The 15,475-nt window shown below is 44.4% G+C and overlaps 1 protein-coding gene across 4 annotated transcripts in view; it reads left to right on the top strand.

Annotated features, from left to right (window-relative positions):
- Window positions 1-15,475, top strand: part of TBXAS1 (thromboxane A synthase 1) — a 394,179-nt gene that overhangs the window by 6,398 nt on the left and 372,306 nt on the right. For 2 of the 4 annotated variants that reach the window (XM_090043256.1, XM_090043252.1), the window contains exon 1: window positions 7,340-7,495. The exons of 1 other annotated variant lie outside the window; for it this stretch is intronic. The gene's annotated coding sequence lies outside the window, so the exon portion shown is untranslated. Of the gene's footprint in view, window positions 1-5,702; window positions 5,914-7,339; window positions 7,496-15,475 lie in introns of those variants that run through there. One more of the 4 variants, XM_090043254.1, reaches the window with a different exon arrangement.

Raw genomic sequence — 15,475 nt, 5'->3', positions numbered from 1 at the left:
GCGGGGACAGAGCAACAGGTATAAGAAGGGCTGAGGCACTGCTGCATTACAGACTTAATCTTTTTTCATCCATTACTTGGGAGAACCTTTCTTCCTCCACATTGCTCTGTGTTTGTTGTAGTTCTTCCGTTTGAAAATCTGGTTGCTATAAACTCAGCAGCTCTTCTTTGTTGCACTGATATAAAAGTGCATCTCTCTGTGCTGATCGGGAATCCTGGTTTTCTCAGATTTAAAAAAATCCCCAATTTTCAGATTTAGAAAAGTAATCCAAAATCTTTTTTCAATCTGAAAATTGGGGATTTTTTTTTTATCAGAGAAAATCAGGATCCCTGGCAAAGACATCCTGAGCAGGGTGCGGAGCCTGGGGCAAATCAGCCTGTGCGGGCCCCTGCCCTTGGATGTGAGGAAGCCAGCAGCAGATTTGGCAGATAGGGGGTGGAGGCGACAGATTTGGTGGGGTGTGGGTGGCGAGCAGCTGGACATGAAGCTGGGGGCAGCGTGGAGTCACCACACTGCTCTGCCTAGCTCCGCAGGGCCCCCCAAAGTGCAGGGCCCAGGGCAGTCGCCTCTATCTGCTTCCCTCTAGTGATGGCCCTCATCCCTGGTGATGATATTGGCTCAAGATCACTGGTTAAAAGAAAGAAAGGCAAAATTCACTAATCCTGGTAACAGGCACTATGTCCTCATGGGCAGTGATATCACGCCATCTTTTGTGTCACAACAGGTCATGGTGGAAAAGGGCACAAGAGAATGAACTTATCTAAAAGGACTGCTGATCTCCAAGCAGAGTCTCAGTGAGACAAAGTGTGCATGCCCCCATAGAGAAGAGAGGATATATTCACTCACCCTTCTTTTTTTTTCCTATCAAGGCTCAGTTGTCAGGACAGACAGGGTAGTTCTGTTTCCTCTCAATACTGAATAAAGAAGGCAAAGTAGGTTTTCCTTTTTATCTCAAGAGGGATAAAAGGAATGGAGGTGGCTTTCATTATGCTTTTTACCTTTGGAACTCCCCACCTAAGAGGGAGAGGAACCATGGAAGAAGACTTTTTCAAGAACCAGATGCAGATATTGGACTCTCCTTTTAAGCCCTTCTTCCTTCTTGGGGTGCTAGTGCTGCTCTGCTTCCTGGCAGGAGAGGCCTGAATCCTCATAAATTCCCCACTTCATCCTGCTGTTACCACTTCAGAGACTCCTACCTGCTGAGTGATGGCACTCTTTAGCTTTCCCCTGCCACTACACAAGCTAGCTACAGGGCAGATGCAGAGTGGGTGCAATGGCACAGATGTACCCATTTTCAGTCAAAGCCATGGGAGCAGTAGGCAGGGACTTTTTTTAAGTTCCTGAAGGAAGTAAGAATTCCTTCCCCTTTTCCCTCCATGGCATGTCAAGTCTCTTCCCATCCCCTCCCCCATGCCTGCCACTGCCACTGCCAGTGTCCCTGCTGACCTGGGGTTGAGGGGGAGGGCTCCACAGCTGCCCCTGCCCTGCTTTACTCAGACTCCATGGCGAGCCATGCTCAGCTAGGGAGAGCAGCAGCAGCAGATGGGTTCCTCCTCCTTGCCTGGTCTCCCCAGGTGTTCCCTGCCAGCCCAGAAGCAGGTGCAGGGGAAGGGAATCCATCCACTGCTGCCACCATTGCTGCCCATGGCTGATTCCAGTTCCTGGTGTAGCCTAGCTGGAGCAGGGTAGGAGTGACTGTGGAGCCTCCTCCCCCAACCTCTCTCCTGGGACAGCAGCAATGGAAGGTGGGGAAGTGGATGTGTTGCTAAGCATGGTGTGGAAGGGAGTGTGGAGTACAATTCTTACTTGATTAGGGGACTTAAAAATCCCCTCTCCCACTACAGGGTCTGCCCACCTGGGGGTCAGAGGGAGAGAAGCAGGGAGCAGGGGGTGAAGCAATCCCTACAGCACCAATGAAGCCACCCTACAACACCAGTGACTGCTCCAACACCCCCTTTCAAAAAATTCTGACTCTGCCTGTGGCTGGCTGCACTATGTTGGGTCTGGATGTGGGCAGTGTGTGAGGAGCAGCATGCTGCTCGGTATGGTAATTTGATAGTCTAGACATGGCCATAGTACATTGTGCATCTGTGTTAAGAAAGCACCCTGTAATCGGGTAGCTTGTCCCCTTTAGAAGAGGCAGACAGCCCTGTTAAGGGACTTCAACTCCTTCAGCTAAGGAAGGAGTACCCCCTGGAAGCTTTAATAGAGGACAGGGGATCTTCTGTATGTGGATTTCTCATTCTGTAAGGAAGGTGGGGGTCAACTCAGGCTAGATATCAGGAAGTGCTACTTCATGGTCAGGGCGGCTAGGATCTGGAACCAACCTCCAAGAGAAGTGGTGCTGGCTCCTACCCTGGGGGTTTTTAAGAGGAGGTTAGATGAACATCTTGCTGGGGTCGTTTGACCCCAGTATTATTTCCTGCCATGGCAGGGGGTCGGACTAGATGATCTACTCAGGTCCCTTCCGACTCTAGAAACTATGAAACTATGAAACTCCCTTCTCAGCACCATTTTCAATGCTCAGAGATGGTGCTCCATTGATCCTGCTCTGGCCAAGAAGAGATGATGTAAACTGAGGGGTGAGGGTATAAATCAAGGTGCCCTGGAGTCTGCTACTTTGTGTGGGAGCTGAGGAGGACAACAAGTGTCAGAGCCAGTGTACAGTAACAGCACTTACTTATTGATATCTCTAGCCCATTGGCGATGGATAGGGGGTGCATGCAGGTACACAGGTACCCCCTGAGCATGGTGGTGCACCCCCAGCAAAAAGATGCCGCCGACACTGCCAGCAGTGCCTGCAGGCAGTCACTGCTCACCATCCCCTCCCCCTTGCCACCAACACCACTGGCGGTGTCTGTGGGCGGTGCGTGATTACCGCTGGCCACTGCTGACACTGCCAGTGGTGTCTGCGGGTAGTCACCAACCACTGGTCAGTGCTCGCCACCCTTCCTCCCCTGCTGCCAACAGTGCCACGGCCGCCTGCTGGAGCTCCCCACTTGCCGCCACCACGCTCCTGCCGCTGACAGCATTGCCACTGCCTGTGGGAGCTCATCATGCCCCCTCAGCCTCCAGGGGCATGCAGTGTTCATCCTCTAGCCCCACATGGATTCCTGTTCTTATGTGGAACCATAAAGGAGGAGGTCTGCTAGGGTATTTGTGCAAAGATTTCCCCGAGGGCTTCTTTTTTCAGGCTTGTCCATGACTGGGGAGATACCTAAGATTGCTCTATATTGGGGAACAGGAAGTTGAAGAAAAGAATAAGCTTCAGTGGAGCACAGAAATAGGTCTTTGCAGGGCCTAATGTGATTACGTAAGGAAATTGATAATCCCCTCATGTTCACAAAAACTTTCTTATACTAGACTCTTTTATCAAGACATTGCCCTAGAAAATTGAATGTTACACAGGTCACAGCAAAAAAGTAAAATGCATTCTTATATTTGAAAAGGAAAAAACAAGCCTTAGTGAACTCTGATTTCACCAAAATCTTGACAGACTCCTCATTCCAGCTAGATAGAGATCTCTTTTCTCTGCAAAAAAGGTATTTTCAGCGTAAACTATACTTTAGAGATCTGTTTTGCACTTACTGAAGTAATTTTTTAAATTAGTGACATTCTATAAAATGTTTAAAGAATAGACTTTTACTTATTACATCATTTGATGCAGAACCTTAATACTAAGAAATACTAAGAATGTCTATAATCTATAGTCTATATTTACAGTAGGCACGAAAAGGCATCATTCAAGTTAGCTACCTACAATTATTAACTATTGCATTAAGATTTCAGCCCAGGGTTCTTTATGCTGTTAAGAAGCAATCCCTGAAGTTTATGGAGAACAGAGAGCTCTTCCCTGCACAATCTTCCTCTGTATGTTTTAAAAACAGTTGGCACAAACACGTCTCTGCAATGTTGCCAACTCACAATTTTAATAGGGAGTCTTGTGATGCTTGTTCGTGTCCCAGATTCTGGAGTCATGTGATTATGCATGCATTTCAGCTTTCTTTTTTTCCCCCCAAAAAGGAAGTTTCTAGACCTGGTGTTGTGCAAAAATACTTGAATACACCATGTTTAGTCTCCTGAGAAAGAAGGCAAATACAAATTTAAGCTAGTTATTACAGGGGAGCTAATTCAAATGAAAGTAAGGGGTTAAATGAAAACAAGAGGATCAAACTTATTTGGAGTGAGGCACTCATTTCAGACTAAATGGCTCTGCACAGGCAGTTAAATGGGAAAAGCAATTCTGGCTATCTCCCCTTGTAGATTAAGTGTTTAATTACTTTTAAATCATGTTGAAGCCAATCCTGTGATCTCCAAGAGCTTCCCTCTTGACTTTTGAGCACTGAGGGGTTGGCAGTACTGGATGCATCTCAAACTAAAAGTGGGTTTTGGTTGTAGCCATGTTGGTCCACAGACATAGGCAGGAAAAGTTTTTTGAGCTGATGTGATATCTTTCTACTCAAAGATATCACATCTATTCAAAGAACCTTGCCTGCTCTCGAACAGAAAAACATACATAGATTTCACAGATTTCATAGACATTCGGGCTGGAAGGGACCTTGGAATATCATCGAGTCCAGCCCCCTCCCCCAAGGGCAGGAAGTCAGCTGGGGTCATAGGATCCCAGCAAGATAAATGTCCCAATGCTTCTCAAAGGAATCCAGAGTAGGTGCTTGCACCACCTCTGGAGGAAGCCTATTCTAGGCTTTGGGGGCTTGGACAGTAAAGAAGTTTTTCCTTATGTCCAGCCTAAAACAGTCTTGGAGGAGTTTGCAACCATTAGACCTTGTCAGCCCTTAGGGTGGTCTGGTGAACAGACATTCCCCCAGATCCTGATGCACACCCCTGATGTACTTATAGGCTGCTACGAGGCCATCACTGAGCCTGCACATTTCCAGGCTGAAGAGTCCCATGGCCTCTCTTTATAGGGCCTATTCTCCTGCCCTCTGATCATGCGCGTGGCTCTCCTCTGGACTCTTTCAAGCTTCTTCACATCCTTCCTGAATTGTGGAGCCCAGAATTGGATGCAGTACTCCAGCTGCGGCCTCACCAAGGCCAAGTACAGCAGTAGGATGAGATTTACTTGAGAAGCATCTATGGATGCAAGCCAGAGTTTTGTTTGCTTTACCAGCTGTGACATTGCATTGGTGGCTCATGCTCATCTTGTGGTCAATCATGACTCCCAAGTCTCTTTCGGCCTTGGTGCTAGCAAGCATAGCATTGTCGAGCCTATAAGTGTGCTGTGGGTTTTTTTCCCCAAAGTGGAGTACTTTACATTTGTTGATATTGCAAGTCATGAGGTTTGTATCTTCCTGCTTTTTCAGTCTATCCAAGTCAGCCTGTATCACCAGCCTATCCTCTGCTGTAGATGCTGTACCCCAAAGTTTGGTGTCATTGGCAAACTTGGCCAGTCCACTTTTGACACCTGTATCCAGTTTGGTGTCATTGATAAAGACGTTAAAGAGAACTGGTCCAAGGACAGAGCCTTGGGGAACACCACTAGTCATGAAGCGCCATGATGATTAGCTTCTGTCAACCACCACCCTCTGAGTCTGGCCTCAGAGCCAATTCTCCAGCCATCGGTTTGTGATGTAGCTGAGACCATGGTTGGCCAATTTTTCCAAGAGGAGATCATGGGACACCAGATCAAAGGGTTTTTTAAAGTTCAGATATATGACGTCAATCTCTTCCCCCTTCTCTAGGTGGTATGTTACCTGGTCATAGAAGGAGATGAGATTGGTCAGGCGAGACCTACCCGCAACAAACGTGTGCTGGGTGCCTCTCAGGATGTTGCCATCAGCCAGCTTGTCAAGAATGGACTATTTGATGATTTTTTCCAGAATCTTACCAGGAATTGAGGTCAAGCTGATTGGCCTGTAGTTCCCTGGATCTACTTTCCTCCCTTTCTTGAAGGTAGGTGCCACATTGGCCTTCTTCCAATCTTCACATACTTCACCTGAGTGCCACAAGTTTTCAAAAATCTTTGCCAGTGCCTGGGCTATGACTCCTGCCAGCTCCTGAAATACTCTAGGGTGCAATCTATCAGGACCCGCTGACTTGATAGTGTCCAGCCTCTCAAGGTGTTCCTTTACAAGGTCTACACTGATGCTGGGTATAAATCTACCCTCACCCTGGCTGTCCCACATCTTGCTAGGCAGGGCATACTCTTTGGGTTGATGAAAAAATGATGCAAAGTACTCATTAAGCAGGTTAGTTTTTTCCTGGGTGTTGGTTATCAGTTGTCCTATTTGGTTTAGCAGGGGTCCAATGTTACTCTTGCTTTGCTATGAGTAGTTCCATTCATTTCATCAGGAAACAAACAAAATTGGAGCTTTTACTTCTGTTTCATAAATCAGCAAGAATGCCAAGTTAAGTGTGTTACAGGGGTATAGGTTGTAGCTGCGTTGGTCTAGGACTAGGGTGGCCATCATAGAGGACGTTCTAGTTTTTTGCTACTCAAATAGTTGGAAAAATTCTTTTTTTGCAAGCTTGCAGCTATAAATATCTTTCCTTGTCTGCCTATGTCCTAGATAGGATGGCCATCATAGAGGACAGTCTGGTTGTCCTCTGTCCTCTATTGATACGAAACCCAACGCCTTTATGTCCTTTATTTTTCTCCTGAAGAGAAAAAATAGCTGCCTTGTATAAACTTGAAAAGAAAAATAGAGGACAAAAAGGCATCAGGTTCTGTATCAATAGAGGACAGAGGACAACCAGACTGTCCTCTATGATGGCTGCCCTATCTAGGACGCAGGCAGACAAGGAAGGGTATTTATACCCGCAAGCTTGCAAAAAGTAATTTTTCCAACTATTTGAGCTGATCTAATAAAAGATACCAGATTTACCCAAAGAGCCTTATCAAGTTAAGCATGGGCATCTTTGTAGGTAAGGGGAGTTATGACTGCACTGAAAGAGGTGGTAGCTAATCAGTGCATGGGAACAGCGAATTCTAGCTGCTTGGGTTTTACGGTTATGTTTGCAATACCTGTTTACCATTTTTTTTGTGGCTAATTCCAATCCTCCAAGCCCCTTAGAAATATATTCATTATCCATTTCCACCCCACGACGAGAGCATTATCTGGCAGCATGGTTTGGGAGGCAGGAAGGCTGCTTCCCACTGCATACATTGCAATGTATGCCTCCCATTGAGCAATCCCCTAGGGCACGCTGAGAATCCTGGGACAAGTAGTTCCCAGCCTCCAGTGCTTCTGCTGGGCTTGATCAGTGGTGCCTGCAGCACGTGAACTATCCCCCCCACAACCCACTGGCGAGGGAGGAGGCTCTGCCGGGGCTTCTGGGAATTGTAGTCCTGTTGCCGCCCTCCCTCCTCTGGCTCTGAGATCAGGGCAGGCTCCCAAGCACCTGTCCTGGTGGAGGGAAGCTGCAAAAACTACATGCTCCACCACTCCCTTCGCATGTCTGATGATGAATGATGCAGCTGCTTGATCCCAAGCCAACCAGGAACTGCTGAGAGAAGCAGGGTAGAAATGTAAAGGTAAGGAGTTGTGACTGCAGGGGCTGGTCCCTTCTCAGCCCAAGCCTGCCCTCGTGCCTCTGGCCAAGATACTGTGGTCTTTTCTTTCAGCGACCTTGCACTGAGCAGATCTTTTCCAGTGTGGTTGCTTGCAGACTTAGCACGTGTGACCTGCTGGAGAGGGTGTCTCCTTGGAGCTGGAACCTCCTGGGTAGAGGTTAAGAGCTATACCTAGGAGTGGGGCTGGGGGGAGCCTTGTTCACTGTGGCTGCTGGGTTTACCAGGGTGAACTGACATCAATTTTTCATGAGCTTGAGGTATCCTCCCCCTGCTTTGGTTGTGGAGCTAGTTATTCTAATGTGGATCCTGCATGAACTGCTGCAGCATCAGTTGCCTGAGTGTAGTTGATCACTCCAGTGTTTCTACAGCCTTTTCCTAGGCTGACTGGAATGGGAGCTAAGTGACATCCTCAGCACTGCTCAGTGCTCCTGCTGCTATTCCAAACCCTACAGGGAGCAGTGCCCCCCCCCCAAAAAAGTCAAAAACATGTTTTGGTGTTGCTTAGAAAACTGAGTTGCAGCAGTCATTGGAAAGGGGAGGGAGCATTGGGTAACTGAGAGTTAAGGCATAGTGTATTAGTGAATGCCACTGAAAATGTTGGCTGTAGTCCCCCAACTAGGAATTTTTTCCCAAGCTTTAATAAGAATTAACAATTTATAATGAATACTGCAAATTGCTTTATGCACTGCGTATGCTCCTTGCGGCTAATGTGTGGCCGTCATTGAGGGGAAAGACAGCAGTTGGAGGGCATGCGATGCTTTGGGGAATAGTGGTGTTAGAAAGGATATGTTGGCTAATGTTGCTGGGGCACGTCTAACTCTCATGAAGAGTGATTTGCGATTGGTAATGTCCTTGGGGAGAAGGCAGGATGTGGTTTAATAGAAAAGGTCTTGCCTGGAAAAAAAAAATCCCTGAATAGATGGTACTTAGTCCTGCCAAGATGAAAGTGTTGCCCTTTTCAGTGGGTTGATAAAGAAGCCTTGCTGTAAGTCTGGGCAGAGGTGCCAAATAGTGAATGGGTTTTGACAATGAGCTACCTACCTTCCTGCCCAGTGGATGCGGCCTTATTTGTAGCGAGGGTGTCGAATGTAGCTGTGTTGGTCTAAAGACATAGGCAGACAACGTGCTTTGGGTGAATCTGACATCTTTTATTAGACCAACTTAAATAGTTGGGGGGAAAAAAAATTCTTAGCAAGCTTCCAGGTTTAAAAACCCTTTGTCTGACTGAGGAAGCCTCTGAGTTGGTGTGTGCTCTTTTTGGATGGACTGCTGTATTTGTAAAGCAGATAAAGGAGCCCTGGTAGATGAGGCATCTGGGCCCTTCTCCTAGCACCCTACAAATTTGTATCAACTTGACCTAGAGACATACAGCTGCAGCACCCTTGCCTCTTGTATACAGGGAACTAACCCAAAACATACACACACAGCAATTCTAGACACTCGCCAACCAAAATCTGATAAAGGCATAAAATGAGGGGCATTATAGCAAATAGCAGAAGTGTCAATAGGACACTGTATGGGATGCATTTAATTCAATTTACAAGTAACTAGTGACCTAGAAAGCAACCATAAGGGTGCTTAGACCCTGCATGGTGCTTTTCAGGTTCAAAGTGTTTTCTACACATCACAGATCTTGGGGTTCTGAGATCTTAATACATTTCAGTATCCAGCAGCATAGCAGAAGAAAGTTTTGTGTGGGAAGTAGATAAAATTAAGTCTAAAGTACCTCTCTTGTATTGCAGAGGCATTGCCAAGGCACTACTAATAAAAGGATTTTGTCTGCAAAGTCACGGAGTCTACTTGTTTGCATTGTCAATGCCCTATATGCCAATTCAATCCACATGACCACAAACAGCGTGAAGAAGACTGTTTCTGAAGCTCTGGTCTGGTCAGGCTATGTAACAGAAGAGAAGAGAAATAGCTAGATTCAGCTTGCTTTAATCTTCTTTGCCCTTATTGTACCTGTTAAAAGGTACATGGGAAAACCTATTAATGCTGATGAGGCTTGTGTATGTTATGTTTATGTAAAACTCTCTCTTCAAGGAACACATATGAACAGGCTTTCACAATCGAGTACTAATTGTTACATGTCATTCAAAGTTTGAACTAGTCCTTTCTTGGGTAAAACTCTTGAAGCCACTGGGAATCTTACTTGAATAAGGAGAGCAGTATCTCACAGTTAAGTTTTGTGTATTGTAGAAAAACTACTTGTTGCTGAATTGGCACAGATTGTGGTTATTGGAAGTGAAAAACAGGACAAATTGCATTTAGCTATATTAACAAAAAATACCAGATTTTTTGCAAGTCCCTGCCTTATTTTAAGTAAATCTTTACCATTAAGTTTTCTGTTATCAGATCCATGAAGCATCTCAAACTACTTGTTTTGAAAAATAGTTGTTTTTTGACAATGCAAGGGGAAAGTCAAACAAATGATAGGGATAATGTTCTGATATAGGCCTGCAAAAATAGTTGCTTGTGTTTTAGGGAAATACTCAGCTGACACAGTTCAATCAATAATATATATAGTAGCCTGCTTGTCTTTTATTTGCCAAATGAATTGGAGCCTATTTGTCATTAACACACTTTGGCAACCTCAGTAATTGGTTAACAAAGCTGTGTTATTTACTAACCAAAGCCTAGCTGGTGGTGTTTAGTAAGTAGCTAGACCCCAGATCCAGCAGGATCAATATAATTACAGTAGTTGATGAGTTTTTAGTATCTTTAATTTTTAAGTGAGGACTTTTATCCAAGTAATCAAATCCTAGTATAAAAGGGAGGGTAAGTGGGATCTTCTGTTTTCTGTTCACTATAGAAATACAACTTCACATCCCTGGAAAAAAGTGTGTTCAAAATCCAGGATAAGTGCATAGACTAATACATTTCAGACCCTGCTTTTTATTCTATGGGTGCAATTGCAGTAACTCTGTTAAGAGACAAGACAAAGGGCTGCTCTTTTCACTCTCAGCCATTTTCTTCCTCCATTTGGAGCAGTTGTTAAAGAGACTTTACTGCAAAGGTTACACTGAGCAGCATGTACATCTGTATGTTGGAAGTGTAGAAATGCATATTATTCATGGCTTGTCACCGTATGTGCTGGAAAACTAAAGCTGAATTTATAGCTATCTTTCCTTCTGCCAGTGTTTTTATGGTTAATTTTTTTTTTTTTTAAGTATTTCTGCTATACTCTGTTTTCTGAGGTTTATAAGTCTTGAAGACTGTAGTGGTCTTGAACCATAACAAAGCACATGTAATGTTGCATTTACAGTACAGCTATAGCTGCTCATTAAAGGGTATAATCTCAGTTTACACACGTGCTCTGATAAGGTTAATTGAGGCTACACATATTAAGGGAAGAATAAGATTTTACACTTAAAGTGATGCTGCTTATCCAGATACCTGGAAGAGTATTACAAAGAGAACTGTTTTTCTATTTCCCTATTGTCTGATGAGGAAATGAAAGGCACAGAGGACCACATTTTTAAAGATATTTAGGAATAAAAATTGCATTGATCTCTTTAAAAAATTGGTCCCTAACTTTTAGTAATGCAGAGGTGTGGGCACTTATTAGTCTCTCTGCTTGTCTGTATATTTTTAAAATCTGGCCTGGAGAAATAAAGTCATGAACCCTGAATCAATCAGCAAAACAGGTGGCTGTCTTGGAATTTGTTCAGAGTCCTGAACTTGCTTTAATAGCTGCTGCTTCCAAGAATATATGTCCTTCACTCAGGCATTCTTAACTGGGGGAGAAAAGTTTGGTGTTTTTGGTAGCAGCCAAGTGTTGCAGGAAAGCAAGTGGACCTGTTACCAGCAGGATTTACAGAACATGCTTAGCTGGAAACCACTGTTGTGTGCTCTGCTGTTTCTCTGCTTATGTAGCCACTGTCATTACACACTCAAGACTCTAGTCTTACACCAACATATATCCCTTCTAAAACCTGAGTCTTTCTCCAGTTCCACTCATTTTATTACAAGTGGGAGGGTCTCTGTAGCTTGTATTCCTTTTCTGCTTTACATATTTGCATAATTCAGATGGAGAAAATGAAAGATGGTCATTAAATCCTTGGTCCACCTTACTTAGGGGGCTTTCGTTGCTAAGGTTTTGACTCATATGAGATCTGTTGAAAGGTCAACCTCCACATCAATATGTTTAGTAACTGGCAAAGGTAGTGGTGGCTATTATAACAGGAGGACTTCTGGCTACTGCTAAATAAAGCAGGCTGGCCTGGGACCTTGAGAATGCAGCCTGACTGGTGTTTGGTGTTTGTCCTCCAAGCTGGTGGGATAGTTTTTTCCCCAGCCTGCCTTTTGGTGTTGTTGGCAGATGGAGAAAACAGAGAAACTCTGGAGTGAGCCATAGATGATACTGCAGCAAACATTAACCAAAAAAGCCTTACAGATAACCCTGTGGGATGGTGTCCTACCTTTGGATGACTGATAAGAGCTTAATGAACACTTGAGGAAGAATTAGTGAACGCCTGGGAACTTCATTAATCCTTCCTGGTGCACCTGGACAGGAGAGAGGCCGCTGAAGGAGGATGCTAAGCCTGGACCTAAGGGGCAGGGGAGAGAGAAAGTGGAAAGGGAAGTTTTTTGTATTTGCTAAGGAAGTGACAAAATTTATGGCGATTATTGTTTGAAGAGTGGGGACTGTAGAAGGGATGAGGGTCTAGAGAGAGTTCATTTGCGGGGGAAGAGGTACATATGCCTGATGCTAGAAAGACCCTGAGGGTGTGCCTGGCCACAAGGAGTGGCTCTGGAATTGGCATCTCTTGTGACAGACCTGTTCAAACTGAGTCCAAACTTGGGTCTGCATCTTGCAGCTGGGTCTGGTTGTGTGAACCCCTGCTCAGAGTCTCCTCGCCTTCAGGGGGGCTGTGCAGACACACAGGACCAGTGTTGCCAAGTCTGCTTACAATAAACAGAATTGAGCTTGTTGTGGTTTTTTTTTTTTTTTTTTTTAAGTCGCCTTAATATTTTGAGTCCTCGGTTGATGAGCACCCCCATCTCTTTGAAATAGGTTGGGCTTGCTTTTAAAGGCAGTGCTGCTTTTTTCTTTGTTTTTTCCCTCTTGTGAGACTCGGCAGCGCTGCACAGGCCCTCTCGCATGAGAGTTGCAGTGCTAACGCAGCATTTGGGAGCAGAAAGTCATAATGTCTTAAATGTAAATGAAAACTTTCAAGTGGAAAGTGAAGAAGAAAAAGAATGAAAACTTCAGTAGTTGGTTAACAAAGCTGTGTTCTTTACTAACCAAAGCCTAGCTGGTGGTGTTTAGTAGCTAGAGACCAGATCTAACATCCAGCAGGATCAATATAATTGCAATAGTTGGTGAGTTTTTAGTACCTTTAATTTTTAAGTGAGGACTTTTATCCAAGTAATCCAATCCTAGTATAAAAGGGGCAGTTATTTCTCAGCAGTAGTTTCTGGGACTGCTGCTTTTCAGATACTGAAGCTGTAGCTGGTCTTGTGATCCCGTGCATGGGCTCTTACTTTCTGCCAAGCCCCTTTTATTTAATTAAGAGAAATGGTAGCATATTCAGGCATAAAAATGCTTGTAGATGAAAATCTGTGATGAAATCTTGTTTATTGGGGGAAATAATCTCGTCTTGGAATTGTGATTTGTAATGGGCAGGAGGGGAGGCGAAGAAAAAGGTCATTGCACTGTCCTACAAAACAGCAACTTTCTACACTTAAGCTTGTTTCTGATCAGCAGGCAATGAAATGGCCCGGTATGACAGTCACTGTGTTTTGCTCCATACAGTTACTTTAATTCAGCAAAGCTTACTAGGGTGCTTATGGCCTCTAGTGGGCTAGTGCAAAAATTCCTTGTGCTCATCTGCTGGATTCTTAGTAGAGAGCTTAATATTCTTGGTCAAGTTCACAGTGAGCCTTAGGCCCTGCACATGTAAACGCGTTAGTATAGACGGAGAAGAACAGAGCACTGTGCTTCAGTGTTTGCAGATTTGTTACCAAGTTTTCAGGGCCTTTCAACTGTTTTTATACTGTTTAGACTTCCCTGTCTAGCACCTGCAGATTCATAAACGTAAGACTGTAGAAGGAGGCAAGAGCTGCCAGCCTTAAGTACTCAGAAATCATTAATCTGACCTCTCTTCCCAAATTCAAATAATTTAATTTGCTTTTTGGACTCTGAGCCTTTAGGGCTCCCAGCTTTGAAGCTCTTCTTCACTGCAGTGGGAGCTAGAGTCTTACCTCCTTCATTGTAATGTGAGACCTTTACAATCATCTAATACTAAAAGTTTAGGCTTTAGGAAACCCCCCGCATATTGTATAACACCCCCCCTCCCGAGATGGCATTGCTTCATTTGCAATTGTGTAAATCATGTTTTTATTCTTTTCTACTTCCCACTGTCTCCATACTGTACGACCTCTGGATTTCCTTTACTGAGAATAAGCAGGAAGGAGCTCAAGGCAGTTGTGCTTTGACAGTTAATATGCCAAGGAGCTAGAAAAAAGGTTTGCTTTTCTTGTTGCACTCAACAGATGAGCATAAGAAGTATGTACTAAAGCCGGCCACCCCTACCTTGCAGAGCGTAAGAAGTATGTACTAAAGCTGGCCACCCCTACCTTGCAGTCCTCACAGTGGAGAGACCCTTCCAACTAGGCCTAAGGGAGTGTTGAGTGTTGTCTTGCTCAACTTAATGCGTAGTTATGCATGTGTAGTAAGTGTTGACACAGTTAGGGTATACTTGAATGTAAGGAAATCCCAATTTGCATTAGCTTTCTATATCCTCTCTGGATTTTCCCACTGCATGAAGACATTATCCACCTTTGTAATTCACCCGTACACTTTCTACAAAACCTGCTCTGCAGGCTCTTCAGCTTATAGTCTCATGTAAAAACTCCCAGTGTAACAGTCTACATGCGCTTATGTATTTTTTATTTTTGGAAGTATTTATGTGGGAAATTGTTCAAAGGCACAGAGTGGCAGTAACATGGCTCCCCCCCATCCCTGAGAGAGAAGGGGAATTAGGTGCCTAATAATTACTCTGTGCCTCTCAACAAACTCCCATGTATCTGGTATTCTCTAGTTGAACTTTTTAATTCAATAAGGAGTCACTTTTGCAGCCTAATATAGACTGCAACTGGGCATTGCTAATAAGGCTTAAAAATAGTGATTGACAGTTTGCTGATTACATGCAACTGTAAGGTTTAATCTGCTTGCAGTAGCATTTCCTTTAAGCATATGGATGTAGGATAATACTCTGCTGTGGTTTACATGCTCCTTAGTGTTTACAACAGTAACGGCAGTATTAGGCTGATCACTTAGTTCCAGACTTTCTTCCTGGTTCTTTTTAAAATTGTTCTCTGCTTTCTTTCCCCCTCCTCCCACCTCCCCCCTTGACCTGGTGCTTGATGGATGGGAAGTCTAGAGTAGTCATTGTGCCTCTTTGGCTGGTGAGCAGCTAGCTCACCACACTCTGTGTTTGCATTATGTAGTCAGACGCACATTCTTTTTCCTTTTGTTGCCTATTTCACACTTGTTTCAGAGGGAGAATCTCTTCTGTACCTCTTAAACTTTGCCTGCAGGTGTCCAATCCTTGTGATTTCTCAGGAGAGATGAACTGCATGTGCTCCATCCTGGGCCCAGTACAGCTCTTTTTCTTTACACTGAACATATTACTCTTGTGAGCAGACCCATTTAGATGGCTAGAATATCTCACATGAATATGTGTGATTTGACAAATGGTTGATAGAGCTGGAACAAAAAACCAGTTCTTCTCATCCAAGGCTCAAGGCTTTACCCCCACTTGCATTCTTGGTTTGTCAAGTGATAAGCGAATGTAACGTTTTCTTGAGAAGCTTGCTGTTTCAGGTACTCAGTCCATTGCACTCTGTGCAGTTTTCAATACTGATGATCAAGTATTGAAAACCGCACAGAGTTATCAAGTACACCTCCAGAATGCAGGTGACAAGCTGCAAGTA

The sequence above is a fragment of the Crocodylus siamensis genome, chromosome 4 (assembly GCF_052110815.1).
Source record: "Crocodylus siamensis isolate JL-2025a chromosome 4, ASM5211081v1, whole genome shotgun sequence".
In the NCBI taxonomy this organism is placed as follows: domain Eukaryota; kingdom Metazoa; phylum Chordata; order Crocodylia; family Crocodylidae; genus Crocodylus; species Crocodylus siamensis.
Note: the sequence above shows the minus strand (reverse complement) of the source record. Positions and strands in the feature narration are given on the sequence as shown.